General features: G+C 44.5%; 38 non-coding genes across 38 annotated transcripts; all 38 read right to left on the bottom strand.

Moving 5' to 3' along the window:
* Window positions 1–222: 222 nt before the first annotated feature.
* On the bottom strand, window positions 223–295 carry TRNAT-UGU (transfer RNA threonine (anticodon UGU)). Its single transcript has one exon. It is a non-coding gene; the product is annotated as a tRNA-Thr (tRNA).
* Window positions 296–395: 100 nt separating this feature from the next.
* TRNAL-CAG (transfer RNA leucine (anticodon CAG)) lies at window positions 396–478 on the bottom strand. The gene has a single exon. It is a non-coding gene; the product is annotated as a tRNA-Leu (tRNA).
* A 612-nt stretch (window positions 479–1,090) lies between these two features.
* On the bottom strand, window positions 1,091–1,163 carry TRNAT-UGU (transfer RNA threonine (anticodon UGU)). Its single transcript has one exon. It is a non-coding gene; the product is annotated as a tRNA-Thr (tRNA).
* Window positions 1,164–1,262: 99 nt separating this feature from the next.
* TRNAL-CAG (transfer RNA leucine (anticodon CAG)) lies at window positions 1,263–1,345 on the bottom strand. Its single transcript has one exon. It is a non-coding gene; the product is annotated as a tRNA-Leu (tRNA).
* Window positions 1,346–1,958: 613 nt separating this feature from the next.
* Window positions 1,959–2,031, bottom strand: TRNAT-UGU (transfer RNA threonine (anticodon UGU)). Its single transcript has one exon. It is a non-coding gene; the product is annotated as a tRNA-Thr (tRNA).
* A 795-nt stretch (window positions 2,032–2,826) lies between these two features.
* Window positions 2,827–2,899, bottom strand: TRNAT-UGU (transfer RNA threonine (anticodon UGU)). Its single transcript has one exon. It is a non-coding gene; the product is annotated as a tRNA-Thr (tRNA).
* A 99-nt stretch (window positions 2,900–2,998) lies between these two features.
* TRNAL-CAG (transfer RNA leucine (anticodon CAG)) lies at window positions 2,999–3,081 on the bottom strand. The gene has a single exon. It is a non-coding gene; the product is annotated as a tRNA-Leu (tRNA).
* Window positions 3,082–3,760: 679 nt separating this feature from the next.
* TRNAT-UGU (transfer RNA threonine (anticodon UGU)) lies at window positions 3,761–3,833 on the bottom strand. Its single transcript has one exon. It is a non-coding gene; the product is annotated as a tRNA-Thr (tRNA).
* A 100-nt stretch (window positions 3,834–3,933) lies between these two features.
* TRNAL-CAG (transfer RNA leucine (anticodon CAG)) lies at window positions 3,934–4,016 on the bottom strand. The gene has a single exon. It is a non-coding gene; the product is annotated as a tRNA-Leu (tRNA).
* Window positions 4,017–4,628: 612 nt separating this feature from the next.
* Window positions 4,629–4,701, bottom strand: TRNAT-UGU (transfer RNA threonine (anticodon UGU)). The gene has a single exon. It is a non-coding gene; the product is annotated as a tRNA-Thr (tRNA).
* A 99-nt stretch (window positions 4,702–4,800) lies between these two features.
* Window positions 4,801–4,883, bottom strand: TRNAL-CAG (transfer RNA leucine (anticodon CAG)). The gene has a single exon. It is a non-coding gene; the product is annotated as a tRNA-Leu (tRNA).
* Window positions 4,884–5,496: 613 nt separating this feature from the next.
* TRNAT-UGU (transfer RNA threonine (anticodon UGU)) lies at window positions 5,497–5,569 on the bottom strand. Its single transcript has one exon. It is a non-coding gene; the product is annotated as a tRNA-Thr (tRNA).
* A 794-nt stretch (window positions 5,570–6,363) lies between these two features.
* TRNAT-UGU (transfer RNA threonine (anticodon UGU)) lies at window positions 6,364–6,436 on the bottom strand. Its single transcript has one exon. It is a non-coding gene; the product is annotated as a tRNA-Thr (tRNA).
* Window positions 6,437–6,535: 99 nt separating this feature from the next.
* Window positions 6,536–6,618, bottom strand: TRNAL-CAG (transfer RNA leucine (anticodon CAG)). Its single transcript has one exon. It is a non-coding gene; the product is annotated as a tRNA-Leu (tRNA).
* A 613-nt stretch (window positions 6,619–7,231) lies between these two features.
* On the bottom strand, window positions 7,232–7,304 carry TRNAT-UGU (transfer RNA threonine (anticodon UGU)). The gene has a single exon. It is a non-coding gene; the product is annotated as a tRNA-Thr (tRNA).
* Window positions 7,305–7,403: 99 nt separating this feature from the next.
* Window positions 7,404–7,486, bottom strand: TRNAL-CAG (transfer RNA leucine (anticodon CAG)). Its single transcript has one exon. It is a non-coding gene; the product is annotated as a tRNA-Leu (tRNA).
* Window positions 7,487–8,165: 679 nt separating this feature from the next.
* Window positions 8,166–8,238, bottom strand: TRNAT-UGU (transfer RNA threonine (anticodon UGU)). The gene has a single exon. It is a non-coding gene; the product is annotated as a tRNA-Thr (tRNA).
* Window positions 8,239–8,337: 99 nt separating this feature from the next.
* TRNAL-CAG (transfer RNA leucine (anticodon CAG)) lies at window positions 8,338–8,420 on the bottom strand. The gene has a single exon. It is a non-coding gene; the product is annotated as a tRNA-Leu (tRNA).
* A 612-nt stretch (window positions 8,421–9,032) lies between these two features.
* TRNAT-UGU (transfer RNA threonine (anticodon UGU)) lies at window positions 9,033–9,105 on the bottom strand. The gene has a single exon. It is a non-coding gene; the product is annotated as a tRNA-Thr (tRNA).
* Window positions 9,106–9,204: 99 nt separating this feature from the next.
* Window positions 9,205–9,287, bottom strand: TRNAL-CAG (transfer RNA leucine (anticodon CAG)). Its single transcript has one exon. It is a non-coding gene; the product is annotated as a tRNA-Leu (tRNA).
* Window positions 9,288–9,899: 612 nt separating this feature from the next.
* On the bottom strand, window positions 9,900–9,972 carry TRNAT-UGU (transfer RNA threonine (anticodon UGU)). Its single transcript has one exon. It is a non-coding gene; the product is annotated as a tRNA-Thr (tRNA).
* Window positions 9,973–10,071: 99 nt separating this feature from the next.
* Window positions 10,072–10,154, bottom strand: TRNAL-CAG (transfer RNA leucine (anticodon CAG)). Its single transcript has one exon. It is a non-coding gene; the product is annotated as a tRNA-Leu (tRNA).
* A 612-nt stretch (window positions 10,155–10,766) lies between these two features.
* On the bottom strand, window positions 10,767–10,839 carry TRNAT-UGU (transfer RNA threonine (anticodon UGU)). Its single transcript has one exon. It is a non-coding gene; the product is annotated as a tRNA-Thr (tRNA).
* A 99-nt stretch (window positions 10,840–10,938) lies between these two features.
* On the bottom strand, window positions 10,939–11,021 carry TRNAL-CAG (transfer RNA leucine (anticodon CAG)). The gene has a single exon. It is a non-coding gene; the product is annotated as a tRNA-Leu (tRNA).
* A 612-nt stretch (window positions 11,022–11,633) lies between these two features.
* TRNAT-UGU (transfer RNA threonine (anticodon UGU)) lies at window positions 11,634–11,706 on the bottom strand. Its single transcript has one exon. It is a non-coding gene; the product is annotated as a tRNA-Thr (tRNA).
* A 99-nt stretch (window positions 11,707–11,805) lies between these two features.
* Window positions 11,806–11,888, bottom strand: TRNAL-CAG (transfer RNA leucine (anticodon CAG)). Its single transcript has one exon. It is a non-coding gene; the product is annotated as a tRNA-Leu (tRNA).
* Window positions 11,889–12,501: 613 nt separating this feature from the next.
* Window positions 12,502–12,574, bottom strand: TRNAT-UGU (transfer RNA threonine (anticodon UGU)). The gene has a single exon. It is a non-coding gene; the product is annotated as a tRNA-Thr (tRNA).
* Window positions 12,575–12,673: 99 nt separating this feature from the next.
* TRNAL-CAG (transfer RNA leucine (anticodon CAG)) lies at window positions 12,674–12,756 on the bottom strand. Its single transcript has one exon. It is a non-coding gene; the product is annotated as a tRNA-Leu (tRNA).
* Window positions 12,757–13,368: 612 nt separating this feature from the next.
* TRNAT-UGU (transfer RNA threonine (anticodon UGU)) lies at window positions 13,369–13,441 on the bottom strand. Its single transcript has one exon. It is a non-coding gene; the product is annotated as a tRNA-Thr (tRNA).
* A 99-nt stretch (window positions 13,442–13,540) lies between these two features.
* On the bottom strand, window positions 13,541–13,623 carry TRNAL-CAG (transfer RNA leucine (anticodon CAG)). Its single transcript has one exon. It is a non-coding gene; the product is annotated as a tRNA-Leu (tRNA).
* A 613-nt stretch (window positions 13,624–14,236) lies between these two features.
* Window positions 14,237–14,309, bottom strand: TRNAT-UGU (transfer RNA threonine (anticodon UGU)). Its single transcript has one exon. It is a non-coding gene; the product is annotated as a tRNA-Thr (tRNA).
* A 99-nt stretch (window positions 14,310–14,408) lies between these two features.
* TRNAL-CAG (transfer RNA leucine (anticodon CAG)) lies at window positions 14,409–14,491 on the bottom strand. Its single transcript has one exon. It is a non-coding gene; the product is annotated as a tRNA-Leu (tRNA).
* Window positions 14,492–15,104: 613 nt separating this feature from the next.
* Window positions 15,105–15,177, bottom strand: TRNAT-UGU (transfer RNA threonine (anticodon UGU)). The gene has a single exon. It is a non-coding gene; the product is annotated as a tRNA-Thr (tRNA).
* A 99-nt stretch (window positions 15,178–15,276) lies between these two features.
* TRNAL-CAG (transfer RNA leucine (anticodon CAG)) lies at window positions 15,277–15,359 on the bottom strand. Its single transcript has one exon. It is a non-coding gene; the product is annotated as a tRNA-Leu (tRNA).
* Window positions 15,360–16,038: 679 nt separating this feature from the next.
* Window positions 16,039–16,111, bottom strand: TRNAT-UGU (transfer RNA threonine (anticodon UGU)). The gene has a single exon. It is a non-coding gene; the product is annotated as a tRNA-Thr (tRNA).
* Window positions 16,112–16,210: 99 nt separating this feature from the next.
* On the bottom strand, window positions 16,211–16,293 carry TRNAL-CAG (transfer RNA leucine (anticodon CAG)). Its single transcript has one exon. It is a non-coding gene; the product is annotated as a tRNA-Leu (tRNA).
* A 612-nt stretch (window positions 16,294–16,905) lies between these two features.
* On the bottom strand, window positions 16,906–16,978 carry TRNAT-UGU (transfer RNA threonine (anticodon UGU)). Its single transcript has one exon. It is a non-coding gene; the product is annotated as a tRNA-Thr (tRNA).
* Window positions 16,979–17,077: 99 nt separating this feature from the next.
* TRNAL-CAG (transfer RNA leucine (anticodon CAG)) lies at window positions 17,078–17,160 on the bottom strand. Its single transcript has one exon. It is a non-coding gene; the product is annotated as a tRNA-Leu (tRNA).
* Window positions 17,161–17,195: the final 35 nt, after the last annotated feature.

Genomic DNA, 17,195 nt, shown 5'->3' with positions numbered 1-17,195 from the left:
TGTTTGCTTGAATTGCACTCTTCTTTCCATGCAGAATTAGAGAGCGAGTCTTTGTAGCAGATGTTATCTCTTTCAAGATGTGGTGAAATTCAAGTTGTCCTAACCATTAAATTTCATCATCTCGAGGCCTTCATATAGTCATAACCTTACGTTACTTTGGGCCTTTTGGGGAAAAATCTAATTATGCCAATTTGCGAGCTACGGTTCCCGAAAATGGCAGAAAGGCCCCAGTGAGATTTGAACTCGCGACCTCTGGTTTACAAGACCAGTGCTCTAACCCCTGAGCTATGGAGCCCTATTATTTTTCATGTTGGATAGCATTTTTTTTGCACTAGAGCTAGAGCGCTAAAGGAGCAAGAGAACCTAAAGAGCAAGCTGTGAAAAGCTGAAACTGCTTTCAGAAGTGGGATTCGAACCCACGCCTCCAGTGGAGACTGCGACCTGAACGCAGCGCCTTAGACTGCTCGGCCATCCTGACCTGTTGAGGAGTGCTTTAGCAAGATCCCGTGATGCTCATATGTAGTCTAATGTGCTGCTATCTCTGCGGAGGCCTACGTCTCAACGTTTTGGCTTCATGTCGCTCTTCCGCCTGGAGCTCAAGGAACAAAAGAAATCTGTTGAACGTCATATGATGGAGAAAATGCTCTACAACAAGCCTCACCCTTTTCACCTTTTTCTTGCTACCTTCCTCATGTACAAAGCATTGGAAGAAAAATACAAAGACACATGTTAAAAGTGCAAAAGTAGTATCTTAATACAAGGATACGCAGATAGCCAGCGTCTTGCAGTTAGCAAGATATCTCTCTTTGCTTGAATTGCACTTTTCTTTCCATGCGGATAGCGAGCGTCTTGCAGTTAGCAATATATCTGTTTGCTTGAATTGCACTTTTCTTTCCATGCAGAATTAGAGAGCAAGTCTTTGTAGCAGATGTTATCTCTTTCAAGATGTGGTGAAATTCAAGTTGTCCTAACCATTAAATTTCATTATCTCGAGGCCTTCATATAGTCATAACCTTACGTTACCTTGGGCCTTTTGGGGAAAAATCTAATTATGCCAATTTGCGAGCTACGGTTCCCGAAAATGGCAGAAAGGCCCCAGCGAGATTTAAACTCGCGACCTCTGGTTTACAAGACCAGTGCTCTAACCCCTGAGCTATGGAGCCCTATTTTTCTAATGTTGGACAGCATTTTTTTTGCACTAGAGCTAGAGCGCTAAAGGAGCAAGAGAACCTAAAGAGCAAGCTGTGAAAAGCTGAAACTGCTGTCAGAAGTGGGATTCGAACCCACGCCTCCAGTGGAGGCTGCGACCTGAACGCAGCGCCTTAGACCGCTCGGCCATCCTGACCTGTTGAGGAGTGCTTTAGCAAGATCCCGTGATGCTCATATGTAGTCTAATGTGCTGCTATCTCTGCGGAGGCCTACGTGTCAACGTTTAGGCTTCATGTCACTCTTCCGCCTGGAGCTCAAGGAACAAAAGAAATCTGTTGAACGTCACATGATGGAGAAAATGCTCTACAACAAGCCTCACCCTTTTCACCTTTTTCTTGCTACCTTCCTCATGTACAAAGCATTGGAAGAAAAATACAAAGACACATGTTAAAAGTGCAAAAGTAGTATCTTAATACAAGGATACGCAGATATCCAGCGTCTTGCAGTTAGCAAGATATCTCTCTTTGCTTGAATTGCACTTTTCTTTCCATGCGGATAGCGAGCGTCTTGCAGTTAGCAAGATATCTGTTTGCTTGATTTGCACTCTTCTTTCCATGCAGAATTAGAGAGCGAGTCTTTGTAGCAGATGTTATCTCTTTCAAGATGTGGGGAAATTCAAGTTGTCCTAACCTTTAGATTTCATAATCTCGAGGCCTTCATATAGTCATAACCTAACCGTTACCTTGGGCCTTTTGGGGAAAAATCTAATTATGTCAATTTGCGAGCTACGGTTCCCGAAAACGGCAGAAAGGCCCCAGCGAGATTTGAACTCGCGACCCCTGGTTTACAAGACCAGTGCTCTAACCCCTGAGCTATGGAGCCCTGTTTTTCTAATGTTGGACAGCATTTTTTTTGCACTAGAGCTAGAGCGCTAAAGGAGCAAGAGAACCTAAAGAGCAAGCTGTGAAAAGCTGAAACTGCTTTCAGTTGTGGGATTCGAACCCACGCCTCCAGTGGAGACTGCAACCTGAACGCAGCGCCTTAGACCGCTCGGTCATCCTGACCTGTTGAGGAGTGCTTCAGCAAGATCCCGTGAGGCTCATATGTAGTCTAATGTGCTGCTATCTCTGCGGAGGCCTACGTGTCAACGTTTTGGCTTCATGTCGCTCTTCCGCCTGGAGCTCAAGGAACAAAAGTAATCTGTTGAACGTCACATGATGGAGAAAATGCTCTACAACAAGCCTCACCCTTTTCACCTTTTTCTTGCTACCTTCCTCATGTACAAAGCATTGGAAGAAAAATACAAAGACACATGTTAAAAGTGCAAAAGTAGTTTCCTAATACAAGGACACGCAGATAGCCAGCGTCTTGCAGTTAGCAAGATATCTCTCTTTGCTTGAATTGCACTTTTCTTTCCATGCGGATAGCGAGCGTCTTGCAGTTAGCAAGATATCTGTTTGCTTGAATTGCACTCTTCTTTCCATGCAGAATTAGAGAGCGAGTCTTTGTAGCAGATGTTATCTCTTTCAAGATGTGGGGAAATTCAACTTGTCCTAACCTTTAGATTTCATAATCTCGAGGCCTTCATATAGTCATAACCTAACCATTACCTTGGGCCTTTTGGGGAAAAATCTAATTATGCCAATTTGCGAGCTACGGTTCCTGAAAACGGCAGAAAGGCCCCAGCGAGATTTGAACTCGCGACCCCTGGTTTACAAGACCAGTGCTCTAACCCCTGAGCTATGGAGCCCTGTTTTTCTAATTTTGGACAGCATTTTTTTTGCACTAGAGCTAGAGCGCTAAAGGAGCAAGAGAACCTAAAGAGCAAGCTGTGAAAAGCTGAAACTGCTGTCAGTAGTGGGATTCGAACCCACGCCTCCAGTGGAGACTGCGACCTGAACGCAGCGCCTTAGACCGCTCGGTCATCCTGACCTGTCGAGGAGTGCTTCAGCAAGATCCCGTGAGGCTCATATGTAGTCTAATGTGCTGCTATCTCTGCGGAGGCCTACGTGTCAACGTTTTGGCTTCATGTCGCTCTTCCGCCTGGAGCTCAAGGAACAAAAGTAATCTGTTGAACGTCACATGATGGAGAAAATGCTCTACAACAAGCCTCACCCTTTTCACCTTTTTCTTGCTACCTTCCTCATGTACAAAGCATTGGAAGAAAAATACAAAGACACATGTTAAAAGTGCAAAAGTAGTATCTTAATACAATGATACGCAGATATCCAGCGTCTTGCAGTTAGCAAGATATCTCTCTTTGCTTGAATTGCACTTTTCTTTCCATGCGGATAGCGAGCGTCTTGCAGTTAGCAAGATATCTCTCTTTGCTTGAATTGCACTTTTCTTTCCATGCGGATAGCGAGCGTCTTGCAGTTAGCAAGATATCTGTTTGCTTGAATTGCACTCTTCTTTCCATGCAGAATTAGAGAGCGAGTCTTTGTAGCAGATGTTATCTCTTTCAAGATGTGGTGAAATTCAAGTTGTCCTAACCATTAAATTTCATCATCTCGAGGCCTTCATATAGTCATAACCTTACGTTACTTTGGGCCTTTTGGGGAAAAATCTAATTATGCCAATTTGCGAGCTACGGTTCCCGAAAATGGCAGAAAGGCCCCAGTGAGATTTGAACTCGCGACCTCTGGTTTACAAGACCAGTGCTCTAACCCCTGAGCTATGGAGCCCTATTATTTTTCATGTTGGATAGCATTTTTTTTGCACTAGAGCTAGAGCGCTAAAGGAGCAAGAGAACCTAAAGAGCAAGCTGTGAAAAGCTGAAACTGCTTTCAGAAGTGGGATTCGAACCCACGCCTCCAGTGGAGACTGCGACCTGAACGCAGCGCCTTAGACTGCTCGGCCATCCTGACCTGTTGAGGAGTGCTTTAGCAAGATCCCGTGATGCTCATATGTAGTCTAATGTGCTGCTATCTCTGCGGAGGCCTACGTCTCAACGTTTTGGCTTCATTTCGCTCTTCCGCCTGGAGCTCAAGGAACAAAAGAAATCTGTTGAACGTCACATGATGGAGAAAATGCTCTACAACAAGCCTCACCCTTTTCACCTTTTTCTTGCTACCTTCCTCATGTACAAAGCATTGGAAGAAAAATACAAAGACACATGTTAAAAGTGCAAAAGTAGTATCTTAATACAAGGATACGCAGATAGCCAGCGTCTTGCAGTTAGCAAGATATCTCTCTTTGCTTGAATTGCACTTTTCTTTCCATGCGGATAGCGAGCGTCTTGCAGTTAGCAATATATCTGTTTGCTTGAATTGCACTTTTCTTTCCATGCAGAATTAGAGAGCAAGTCTTTGTAGCAGATGTTATCTCTTTCAAGATGTGGTGAAATTCAAGTTGTCCTAACCATTAAATTTCATTATCTCGAGGCCTTCATATAGTCATAACCTTACGTTACCTTGGGCCTTTTGGGGAAAAATCTAATTATGCCAATTTGCGAGCTACGGTTCCCGAAAATGGCAGAAAGGCCCCAGCGAGATTTGAACTCGCGACCTCTGGTTTACAAGACCAGTGCTCTAACCCCTGAGCTATGGAGCCCTATTTTTCTAATGTTGGACAGCATTTTTTTTGCACTAGAGCTAGAGCGCTAAAGGAGCAAGAGAACCTAAAGAGCAAGCTGTGAAAAGCTGAAACTGCTGTCAGAAGTGGGATTCGAACCCACGCCTCCAGTGGAGACTGCGACCTGAACGCAGCGCCTTAGACTGCTAGGCCATCCTGACCTGTTGAGGAGTGCTTTAGCAAGATCCCGTGATGCTCATATGTAGTCTAATGTGCTGCTATCTCTGCGGAGGCCTACGTGTCAACGTTTAGGCTTCATGTCACTCTTCCACCTGGAGCTCAAGGAACAAAAGAAATCTGTTGAACGTCACATGATGGAGAAAATGCTCTACAACAAGCCTCACCCTTTTCACCTTTTTCTTGCTACCTTCCTCATGTACAAAGCATTGGAAGAAAAATACAAAGACACATGTTAAAAGTGCAAAAGTAGTATCTTAATACAAGGATACCCAGATATCCAGCGTCTTGCAGTTAGCAAGATATCTCTCTTTGCTTGAATTGCACTTTTCTTTCCATGCGGATAGCGAGCGTCTTGCAGTTAGCAAGATATCTGTTTGCTTGATTTGCACTCTTCTTTCCATGCAGAATTAGAGAGCGAGTCTTTGTAGCAGATGTTATCTCTTTCAAGATGTGGGGAAATTCAAGTTGTCCTAACCTTTAGATTTCATAATCTCGAGGCCTTCATATAGTCATAACCTAACCGTTACCTTGGGCCTTTTGGGGAAAAATCTAATTATGTCAATTTGCGAGCTACGGTTCCCGAAAACGGCAGAAAGGCCCCAGCGAGATTTGAAATCGCGACCCCTGGTTTACAAGACCAGTGCTCTAACCCCTGAGCTATGGAGCCCTGTTTTTCTAATGTTGGACAGCATTTTTTTTGCACTAGAGCTAGAGCGCTAAAGGAGCAAGAGAACCTAAATAGCAAGCTGTGAAAAGCTGAAACTGCTTTCAGTAGTGGGATTCGAACCCACGCCTCCAGTGGAGACTGCAACCTGAACGCAGCGCCTTAGACCGCTCGGTCATCCTGACCTGTTGAGGAGTGCTTCAGCAAGATCCCGTGAGGCTCATATGTAGTCTAATGTGCTGCTATCTCTGCGGAGGCCTACGTGTCAACGTTTTGGCTTCATGTCGCTCTTCCGCCTGGAGCTCAAGGAACAAAAGTAATCTGTTGAACGTCACATGATGGAGAAAATGCTCTACAACAAGCCTCACCCTTTTCACCTTTTTCTTGCTACCTTCCTCATGTACAAAGCATTGGAAGAAAAATACAAAGACACATGTTAAAAGTGCAAAAGTAGTTTCCTAATACAAGGACACGCAGATAGCCAGCGTCTTGCAGTTAGCAAGATATCTCTCTTTGCTTGAATTGCACTTTTCTTTCCATGCGGATAGCGAGCGTCTTGCAGTTAGCAAGATATCTGTTTGCTTGAATTGCACTCTTCTTTCCATGCAGAATTAGAGAGCGAGTGTTTGTAGCAGATGTTATCTCTTTCAAGATGTGGTGAAATTCAAGTTGTCCTAACCATTAAATTTCATCATCTCGAGGCCTTCATATAGTCATAACCTTACGTTACCTTGGGCCTTTTGGGGGAAAATCTAATTATGCCAATTTGCGAGCTACGGTTCCCGAAAATGGAAGAAAGGCCCCAGCGAGATTTGAACTCGTGACCCCTGGTTTACAAGACCAGTGCTCTAACCCCTGAGCTATGGAGCCCTGTTTTTCTAATGTTGGACAGCATTTTTTTTGCACTAGAGCTAGAGCGCTAAAGGAGCAAGAGAACCTAAAGAGCAAGCTGTGAAAAGCTGAAACTGCTGTCAGAAGTGGGATTCGAACCCACGCCTCCAGTGGAGACTGCGACCTGAACGCAGCGCCTTAGACCGCTCGGCCATCCTGACCTGTTGAGGAGCGCTTTAGCAAGATCCTGTGATGCTCATATGTAGTCTAATGTGCTGCTATCTCTGCGGAGGAATACGTGTCAATGTTTAGGCTTCATGTCACTCTTCCGCCTGGAGCTCAAGGAACAAAAGAAATCTGTTGAACGTCACATGATGGAGAAAATGCTCTACAACAAGCCTCACCCTTTGCACCTTTTTCTTGCTACCTTTCTCATGTACAAAGCATTGGAAGAAAAATACAAAGACACATGTTAAAAGTGCAAAAGTAGTATCTTAATACAAGGACATGCAGATATCCAGCGTCTTGCAGTTAGCAAGATATCTCTCTTTGCTTGAATTGCACTTTTCTTTCCATGCGGATAGCGAGCGTCTTGCAGTTAGCAAGATATCTGTTTGCTTGAATTGCACTCTTCTTTCCATGCAGAATTAGAGAGCGAGTCTTTGTAGCAGATGTTATCTCTTTCAAGATGTGTGGAAATTCAACTTGTCCTAACCTTTAGATTTCATAATCTCGAGGCCTTCATATAGTCATAACCTAACCATTACCTTGGGCCTTTTGGGGAAAAATCTATTTATGCCAATTTGCGAGCTACGGTTCCTGAAAACAGCAGAAAGGCCCCAGCGAGATTTGAACTCGCGACCCCTGGTTTACAAGACCAGTGCTCTAACCCCTGAGCTATGGAGCCCTGTTTTTCTAATTTTGGACAGCATTTTTTTTGCACTAGAGCTAGAGCGCTAAAGGAGCAAGAGAACCTAAAGAGCAAGCTGTGAAAAGCTGAAACTGCTGTCAGTAGTGGGATTCGAACCCACGCCTCCAGTGGAGACTGCGACCTGAACGCAGCGCCTTAGACCGCTCGGTCATCCTGACCTGTCGAGGAGTGCTTCAGCAAGATCCCGTGAGGCTCATATGTAGTCTAATGTGCTGCTATCTCTGCGGAGGCCTACGTCTCAACGTTTTGGCTTCATGTCGCTCTTCCGCCTGGAGCTCAAGGAACAAAAGTAATCTGTTGAACGTCACATGATGGAGAAAATGCTCTACAACAAGCCTCACCCTTTTCACCTTTTTCTTGCTACCTTCCTCATGTACAAAGCATTGGAAGAAAAATACAAAGACACATGTTAAAAGTGCAAAAGTAGTATCTTAATACAATGATACGCAGATATCCAGCGTCTTGCAGTTAGCAAGATATCTCTCTTTGCTTGAATTGCACTTTTCTTTCCATGCGGATAGCGAGCGTCTTGCAGTTAGCAAGATATCTCTCTTTGCTTGAATTGCACTTTTCTTTCCATGCGGATAGCGAGCGTCTTGCAGTTAGCAAGATATCTGTTTGCTTGAATTGCACTCTTCTTTCTATGCAGAATTAGAGAGCGAGTCTTTGTAGCAGATGTTATCTCTTTCAAGATGTGGTGAAATTCAAGTTGTCCTAACCATTAAATTTCATCATCTCGAGGCCTTCATATAGTCATAACCTTACGTTACTTTGGGCCTTTTGGGGAAAAATCTAATTATGCCAATTTGCGAGCTACGGTTCCCGAAAATGGCAGAAAGGCCCCAGTGAGATTTGAACTCGCGACCTCTGGTTTACAAGACCAGTGCTCTAACCCCTGAGCTATGGAGCCCTATTTTTTTCATGTTGGATAGCATTTTTTTTGCACTAGAGCTAGAGCGCTAAAGGAGCAAGAGAACCTAAAGAGCAAGCTGTGAAAAGCTGAAACTGCTTTCAGAAGTGGGATTCGAACCCACGCCTCCAGTGGAGACTGCGACCTGAACGCAGCGCCTTAGACCGCTCGGCCATCCTGACCTGTTGAGGAGTGCTATAGCAAGATCCCGTGATGCTCATATGTAGTCTAATGTGCTGCTATCTCTGCGGAGGCCTACGTCTCAACGTTTTGGCTTCATGTCGCTCTTCCGCCTGGAGCTCAAGGAACAAAAGTAATCTGTTGAACGTCACATGATGGAGAAAATGCTCTACAACAAGCCTCACCCTTTTCACCTTTTTCTTGCTACCTTCCTCATGTACAAAGCATTGGAAGAAAAATACAAAGACACATGTTAAAAGTGCAAAAGTAGTATCTTAATACAAGGATACGCAGATATCCAGCGTCTTGCAGTTAGCAAGATATCTCTCTTTGCTTGAATTGCACTTTTCTTTCCATGCGGATAGCGAGCGTCTTGCAGTTAGCAATATATCTGTTTGCTTGAATTGCACTTTTCTTTCCATGCAGAATTAGAGAGCAAGTCTTTGTAGCAGATGTTATCTCTTTCAAGATGTGGTGAAATTCAAGTTGTCCTAACCATTAAATTTCATTATCTCGAGGCCTTCATATAGTCATAACCTTACGTTACCTTGGGCCTTTTGGGGAAAAATCTAATTATGCCAATTTGCGAGCTACGGTTCCCGAAAATGGCAGAAAGGCCCCAGCGAGATTTGAACTCGCGACCTCTGGTTTACAAGACCAGTGCTCTAACCCCTGAGCTATGGAGCCCTATTTTTCTAATGTTGGACAGCATTTTTTTTGCACTAGAGCTAGAGCGCTAAAGGAGCAAGAGAACCTAAAGAGCAAGCTGTGAAAAGCTGAAACTGCTGTCAGAAGTGGGATTCGAACCCACGCCTCCAGTGGAGACTGCGACCTGAACGCAGCGCCTTAGACCGCTCGGCCATCCTGACCTGTTGAGGAGTGCTTTAGCAAGATCCCGTGATGCTCATATGTAGTCTAATGTGCTGCTATCTCTGCGGAGGCCTACGTCTCAACGTTTTGGCTTCATGTCGCTCTTCCGCCTGGAGCTCAAGGAACAAAAGAAATCTGTTGAACGTCATATGATGGAGAAAATGCTCTACAACAAGCCTCACCCTTTTCACCTTTTTCTTGCTACCTTCCTCATGTACAAAGCATTGGAAGAAAAATACAAAGACACATGTTAAAAGTGCAAAAGTAGTATCTTAATACAAGGATACGCAGATAGCCAGCGTCTTGCAGTTAGCAAGATATCTCTCTTTGCTTGAATTGCACTTTTCTTTCCATGCGGATAGCGAGCGTCTTGCAGTTAGCAAGATATCTGTTTGCTTGAATTGCACTCTTCTTTCCATGCAGAATTAGAGAGCGAGTCTTTGTAGCAGATGTTATCTCTTTCAAGATGTGGGGAAATTCAAGTTGTCCTAACCATTAAATTTCATCATCTCGAGGCCTTCATATCATCATAACCTTACGTTACCTTGGGCCTTTTGGGGGAAAATCTAATTATGCTAATTTGCGAGCTACGGTTCCCGAAAATGGCAGAAAGGCCCCAGCGAGATTTGAACTCGCGACTTCTGGTCTACAAGACCAATGCTCTAACCCCTGAGCTATGGAGCCCTATTTTTCTAATGTTGGACAGCATTTTTTTTGCACTAGAGCTAGAGCGCTAAAGGAGCAAGAGAACCTAAAGAGCAAGCTGTGAAAAGCTGAAACTGCTGTCAGAAGTGGGATTCGAACCCACGCCTCCAGTGGAGACTGCGACCTGAACGCAGCGCCTTAGACCGCTCGGCCATCCTGACCTGTTGAGGAGTGCTTTAGCAAGATCCCGTGATGCTCATATGTAGTCTAATGTGCTGCTATCTCTGCGGAGGCCTACGTCTCAACGTTTTGGCTTCATGTCGCTCTTCCGCCTGGAGCTCAAGGAACAAAAGAAATCTGTTGAACGTCATATGATGGAGAAAATGCTCTACAACAAGCCTCACCCTTTTCACCTTTTTCTTGCTACCTTCCTCATGTACAAAGCATTGGAAGAAAAATACAAAGACACATGTTAAAAGTGCAAAAGTAGTATCTTAATACAAGGATACGCAGATAGCCAGCGTCTTGCAGTTAGCAAGATATCTCTCTTTGCTTGAATTGCACTTTTCTTTCCATGCGGATAGCGAGCGTCTTGCAGTTAGCAATATATCTGTTTGCTTGAATTGCACTTTTCTTTCCATGCAGAATTAGAGAGCAAGTCTTTGTAGCAGATGTTATCTCTTTCAAGATGTGGTGAAATTCAAGTTGTCCTAACCATTAAATTTCATTATCTCGAGGCCTTCATATAGTCATAACCTTACGTTACCTTGGGCCTTTTGGGGAAAAATCTAATTATGCCAATTTGCGAGCTACGGTTCCCGAAAATGGCAGAAAGGCCCCAGCGAGATTTGAACTCGCGACCTCTGGTTTACAAGACCAGTGCTCTAACCCCTGAGCTATGGAGCCCTATTTTTCTAATGTTGGACAGCATTTTTTTTGCACTAGAGCTAGAGCGCTAAAGGAGCAAGAGAACCTAAAGAGCAAGCTGTGAAAAGCTGAAACTGCTGTCAGTAGTGGGATTCGAACCCACGCCTCCAGTGGAGACTGCGACCTGAACGCAGCGCCTTAGACCGCTCGGCCATCCTGACCTGTTGAGGAGTGCTTTAGCAAGATCCCGTGATGCTCATATGTAGTCTAATGTTCTGCTATCTCTGCGGAGGCCTACGTGTCAACGTTTTGGCTTCATGTCGCTCTTCCGCCTGGAGCTCAAGGAACAAAAGTAATCTGTTGAACGTCACATGATGGAGAAAATGCTCTACAACAAGCCTCACCCTTTTCACCTTTTTCTTGCTACCTTCCTCATGTATAAAGCATTGGAAGAAAAATACAAAGACACATGTTAAAAGTGCAAAAGTAGTATCCTAATACAAGGACACGCAGATAGCCAGCGTCTTGCAGTTAGCAAGATATCTCTCTTTGCTTGAATTGCACTTTTCTTTCCATGCGGATAGCGAGCGTCTTGCAGTTAGCAAGATATCTGTTTGCTTGAATTGCACTCTTCTTTCCATGCAGAATTAGAGAGCGAGTCTTTGTAGCAGATGTTATCTCTTTCAAGATGTGGGGAAATTCAAGTTGTCCTAACCATTAAATTTCATCATCTCGAGGCCTTCATATCATCATAACCTTACGTTACCTTGGGCCTTTTGGGGGAAAATCTAATTATGCTAATTTGCGAGCTACGGTTCCCGAAAATGGCAGAAAGGCCCCAGCGAGATTTGAACTCGCGACTTCTGGTCTACAAGACCAATGCTCTAACCCCTGAGCTATGGAGCCCTATTTTTCTAATGTTGGACAGCATTTTTTTTGCACTAGAGCTAGAGCGCTAAAGGAGCAAGAGAACCTAAAGAGCAAGCTGTGAAAAGCTGAAACTGCTGTCAGAAGTGGGATTCGAACCCACGCCTCCAGTGGAGACTGCGACCTGAACGCAGCGCCTTAGACCGCTCGGCCATCCTGACCTGTTGAGGAGTGCTTTAGCAAGATCCCGTGATGCTCATATGTAGTCTAATGTGCTGCTATCTCTGCGGAGGCCTACGTCTCAACGTTTTGGCTTCATGTCGCTCTTCCGCCTGGAGCTCAAGGAACAAAAGAAATCTGTTGAACGTCATATGATGGAGAAAATGCTCTACAACAAGCCTCACCCTTTTCACCTTTTTCTTGCTACCTTCCTCATGTACAAAGCATTGGAAGAAAAATACAAAGACACATGTTAAAAGTGCAAAAGTAGTATCTTAATACAAGGATACGCAGATAGCCAGCGTCTTGCAGTTAGCAAGATATCTCTCTTTGCTTGAATTGCACTTTTCTTTCCATGCGGATAGCGAGCGTCTTGCAGTTAGCAATATATCTGTTTGCTTGAATTGCACTTTTCTTTCCATGCAGAATTAGAGAGCAAGTCTTTGTAGCAGATGTTATCTCTTTCAAGATGTGGTGAAATTCAAGTTGTCCTAACCATTAAATTTCATCATCTCGAGGCCTTCATATAGTCATAACCTAACCGTTACCTTGGGCCTTTTGGGGAAAAATCTAATTATGCCAATTTGCGAGCTACGGTTCCCGAAAATGGCAGAAAGGCCCCAGCGAGATTTGAACTCGCGGCCTCTGGTTTACAAGACCAGTGCTCTAACCCCTGAGATATGGAGCCCTATTTTTCTAATGTTGGACAGCATTTTTTTTGCACTAGAGCTAGAGCGCTAAAGGAGCAAGAGAACCTAAAGAGCAAGCTGTGAAAAGCTGAAACTGCTGTCAGAAGTGGGATTCGAACCCACGCCTCCAGTGGAGACTGCGACCTGAACGCAGCGCCTTAGACCGCTCGGCCATCCTGACCTGTTGAGGAGTGCTTTAGCAAGATCCCGTGATGCTCATATGTAGTCTAATGTTCTGCTATCTCTGCGGAGGCCTACGTGTCAACGTTTTGGCTTCATGTCGCTCTTCCGCCTGGAGCTCAAGGAACAAAAGTAATCTGTTGAACGTCACATGATGGAGAAAATGCTCTACAACAAGCCTCACCCTTTTCACCTTTTTCTTGCTACCTTCCTCATGTACAAAGCATTGGAAGAAAAATACAAAGACACATGTTAAAAGTGCAAAAGTAGTATCCTAATACAAGGACACGCAGATAGCCAGCGTCTTGCAGTTAGCAAGATATCTCTCTTTGCTTGAATTGCACTTTTCTTTCCATGCGGATAGCGAGCGTCTTGCAGTTAGCAAGATATCTGTTTGCTTGAATTGCACTCTTCTTTCCATGCAGAATTAGAGAGCGAGTCTTTGTAGCAGATGTTATCTCTTTCAAGATGTGGTGAAATTCAAGTTGTCCTAACCATTAAATTTCATCATCTCGAGGCCTTCATATCATCATAACCTTACGTTACCTTGGGCCTTTTAGGGGAAAATCTAATTATGCCAATTTGCGAGCTACGGTTCCCGAAAATGGCAGAAAGGCCCCAGCGAGATTTGAACTCGCGACCTCTGGTCTACAAGACCAATGCTCTAACCCCTGAGCTATGGAGCCCTATTTTTCTAATGTTGGACAGCATTTTTTTTGCACTAGAGCTAGAGCGCTAAAGGAGCAAGAGAACCTAAAGAGCAAGCTGTGAAAAGCTGAAACTGCTGTCAGAAGTGGGATTCGAACCCACGCCTCCAGTGGAGACTGCGACCTGAACGCAGCGCCTTAGACCGCTCGGCCATCCTGACCTGTTGAGGAGTGCTTTAGCAAGATCCCGTGATGCTCATATGTAGTCTAATGTGCTGCTATCTCTGCGGAGGCCTACGTGTCAACGTTTAGGCTTCATGTCACTCTTCCGCCTGGAGCTCAAGGAACAAAAGAAATCTGTTGAACGTCACATGATGGAGAAAATGCTCTACAACAAGCCTCACCCTTTTCACCTTTTTCTTGCTACCTTCCTCATGTACAAAGCATTGGAAGAAAAATACAAAGACACATGTTAAAAGTGCAAAAGTAGTATCTTAATACAAGGATACCCAGATATCCAGCGTCTTGCAGTTAGCAAGATATCTCTCTTTGCTTGAATTGCACTTTTCTTTCCATGCGGATAGCGAGCGTCTTGCAGTTAGCAAGATATCTGTTTGCTTGATTTGCACTCTTCTTTCCATGCAGAATTAGAGAGCGAGTCTTTGTAGCAGATGTTATCTCTTTCAAGATGTGGGGAAATTCAAGTTGTCCTAACCTTTAGATTTCATAATCTCGAGGCCTTCATATAGTCATAACCTAACCGTTACCTTGGGCCTTTTGGGGGAAAATCTAATTATGCCAATTTGCGAGCTACGGTTCCCGAAAATGGAAGAAAGGCCCCAGCGAGATTTGAACTCGTGACCCCTGGTTTACAAGACCAGTGCTCTAACCCCTGAGCTATGGAGCCCTGTTTTTCTAATGTTGGACAGCATTTTTTTTGCACTAGAGCTAGAGCGCTAAAGGAGCAAGAGAACCTAAAGAGCAAGCTGTGAAAAGCTGAAACTGCTGTCAGAAGTGGGATTCAAACCCACGCCTCCAGTGGAGACTGCGACCTGAACGCAGCGCCTTAGACCGCTCGGCCATCCTGACCTGTTGAGGAGTGCTTTAGCAAGATCCCGTGATACTCATATGTAGTCTAATGTGCTGCTATCTCTGCGGAGGAATACGTGTCAATGTTTAGGCTTCATGTCACTCTTCCGCCTGGAGCTCAAGGAACAAAAGAAATCTGTTGAACGTCACATGATGGAGAAAATGCTCTACAACAAGCCTCACCCTTTGCACCTTTTTCTTGCTACCTTTCTCATGTACAAAGCATTGGAAGAAAAATACAAAGACACATGTTAAAAGTGCAAAAGTAGTATCTTAATACAAGGACACGCAGATATCCAGCGTCTTGCAGTTAGCAAGATATCTCTCTTTGCTTGAATTGCACTTTTCTCTCCATGCGGATAGCGAGCGTCTTGCAGTTAGCAAGATATCTGTTTGCTTGAATTGCACTCTTCTTTCCATGCAGAATTAGAGAGCGAGTCTTTGTAGCAGATGTTATCTCTTTCAAGATGTGGGGAAATTCAACTTGTCCTAACCTTTAGATTTCATAATCTCGAGGCCTTCATATAGTCATAACCTAACCATTACCTTGGGCCTTTTGGGGAAAAATCTAATTATGCCAATTTGCGAGCTACGGTTCCTGAAAACGGCAGAAAGGCCCCAGCGAGATTCGAACTCGCGACCCCTGGTTTACAAGACCAGTGCTCTAACCCCTGAGCTATGGAGCCCTGTTTTTCTAATTTTGGACAGCATTTTTTTTGCACTAGAGCAAGAGCGCTAAAGGAGCAAGAGAACCTAAAGAGCAAGCTGTGAAAAGCTGAAACTGCTGTCAGTAGTGGGATTCGAACCCACGCCTCCAGTGGAGACTGCGACCTGAACGCAGCGCCTTAGACCGCTCGGTCATCCTGACCTGTCGAGGAGTGCTTCAGCAAGATCCCGTGAGGCTCATATGTAGTCTAATGTGCTGCTATCTCTGCGGAGGCCTACGTCTCAACGTTTTGGCTTCATGTCGCTCTTCCACCTGGAGCTCAAGGAACAAAAGTAATCTGTTGAACGTCACATGATGGAGAAAATGCTCTACAACAAGCCTCACCCTTTTCACCTTTTTCTTGCTACCTTCCTCATGTACAAAGCATTGGAAGAAAAATACAAAGACACATGTTAAAAGTGCAAAAGTAGTATCTTAATACAATGATACGCAGATATCCAGCGTCTTGCAGTTAGCAAGATATCTCTCTTTGCTTGAATTGCACTTTTCTTTCCATGCGGATAGCGAGCGTCTTGCAGTTAGCAAGATATCTCTCTTTGCTTGAATTGCACTTTTCTTTCCATGCGGATAGCGAGCGTCTTGCAGTTAGCAAGATATCTGTTTGCTTGAATTGCACTCTTCTTTCCATGCAGAATTAGAGAGCGAGTCTTTGTAGCAGATGTTATCTCTTTCAAGATGTGGTGAAATTCAAGTTGTCCTAACCATTAAATTTCATCATCTCGAGGCCTTCATATAGTCATAACCTTACGTTACTTTGGGCCTTTTGGGGAAAAATCTAATTATGCCAATTTGCGAGCTACGGTTCCCGAAAATGGCAGAAAGGCCCCAGTGAGATTTGAACTCGCGACCTCTGGTTTACAAGACCAGTGCTCTAACCCCTGAGCTATGGAGCCCTATTTTTTTCATGTTGGATAGCATTTTTTTTGCACTAGAGCTAGAGCGCTAAAGGAGCAAGAGAACCTAAAGAGCAAGCTGTGAAAAGCTGAAACTGCTTTCAGAAGTGGGATTCGAACCCACGCCTCCAGTGGAGACTGCGACCTGAACGCAGCGCCTTAGACTGCTCGGCCATCCTGACCTGTTGAGGAGCTCTTAAGCAAGATCCCGTGATGCTCATATGTAGTCTAATGTGCTGCTATCTCTGCGGAGGCCTACGTCTCAACGTTTTGGCTTCATGTCGCTCTTCCGCCTGGAGCTCAAGGAACAAAAGAAATCTGTTGAACGTCATATGATGGAGAAAATGCTCTACAACAAGCCTCACCCTTTTCACCTTTTTCTTGCTACCTTCCTCATGTACAAAGCATTGGAAGAAAAATACAAAGACACATGTTAAAAGTGCAAAAGTAGTATCTTAATACAAGGATACGCAGATAGCCAGCGTCTTGCAGTTAGCAAGATATCTCTCTTTGCTTGAATTGCACTTTTCTTTCCATGCGGATAGCGAGCGTCTTGCAGTTAGCAATATATCTGTTTGCTTGAATTGCACTTTTCTTTCCATGCAGAATTAGAGAGCAAGTCTTTGTAGCAGATGTTATCTCTTTCAAGATGTGGTGAAATTCAAGTTGTCCTAACCATTAAATTTCATTATCTCGAGGCCTTCATATAGTCATAACCTTACGTTACCTTGGGCCTTTTGGGGAAAAATCTAATTATGCCAATTTGCGAGCTACGGTTCCCGAAAATGGCAGAAAGGCCCCAGCAAGATTTGAACTCGCGACCTCTGGTTTACAAGACCAGTGCTCTAACCCCTGAGCTATGGAGCCCTATTTTTCTAATGTTGGACAGCATTTTTTTTGCACTAGAGCTAGAGCGCTAAAGGAGCAAGAGAACCTAAAGAGCAAGCTGTGAAAAGCTGAAACTGCTGTCAGAAGTGGGATTCGAACCCACGCCTCCAGTGGAGACTGCGACCTGAACGCAGCGCCTTAGACCGCTCGGCCATCCTGACCTGTTGAGGAGTGCTTTAGCAAGATCCCGTGATGC

This window comes from Staurois parvus, unplaced genomic scaffold (assembly GCF_062004578.1).
Source record: "Staurois parvus isolate SC_StPar_1 unplaced genomic scaffold, SC_StPar_1.0 ptg000151l, whole genome shotgun sequence".
NCBI classification, from domain to species: domain Eukaryota; kingdom Metazoa; phylum Chordata; class Amphibia; order Anura; family Ranidae; genus Staurois; species Staurois parvus.
This window is presented reverse-complemented; position numbering and strand designations above follow the sequence as displayed.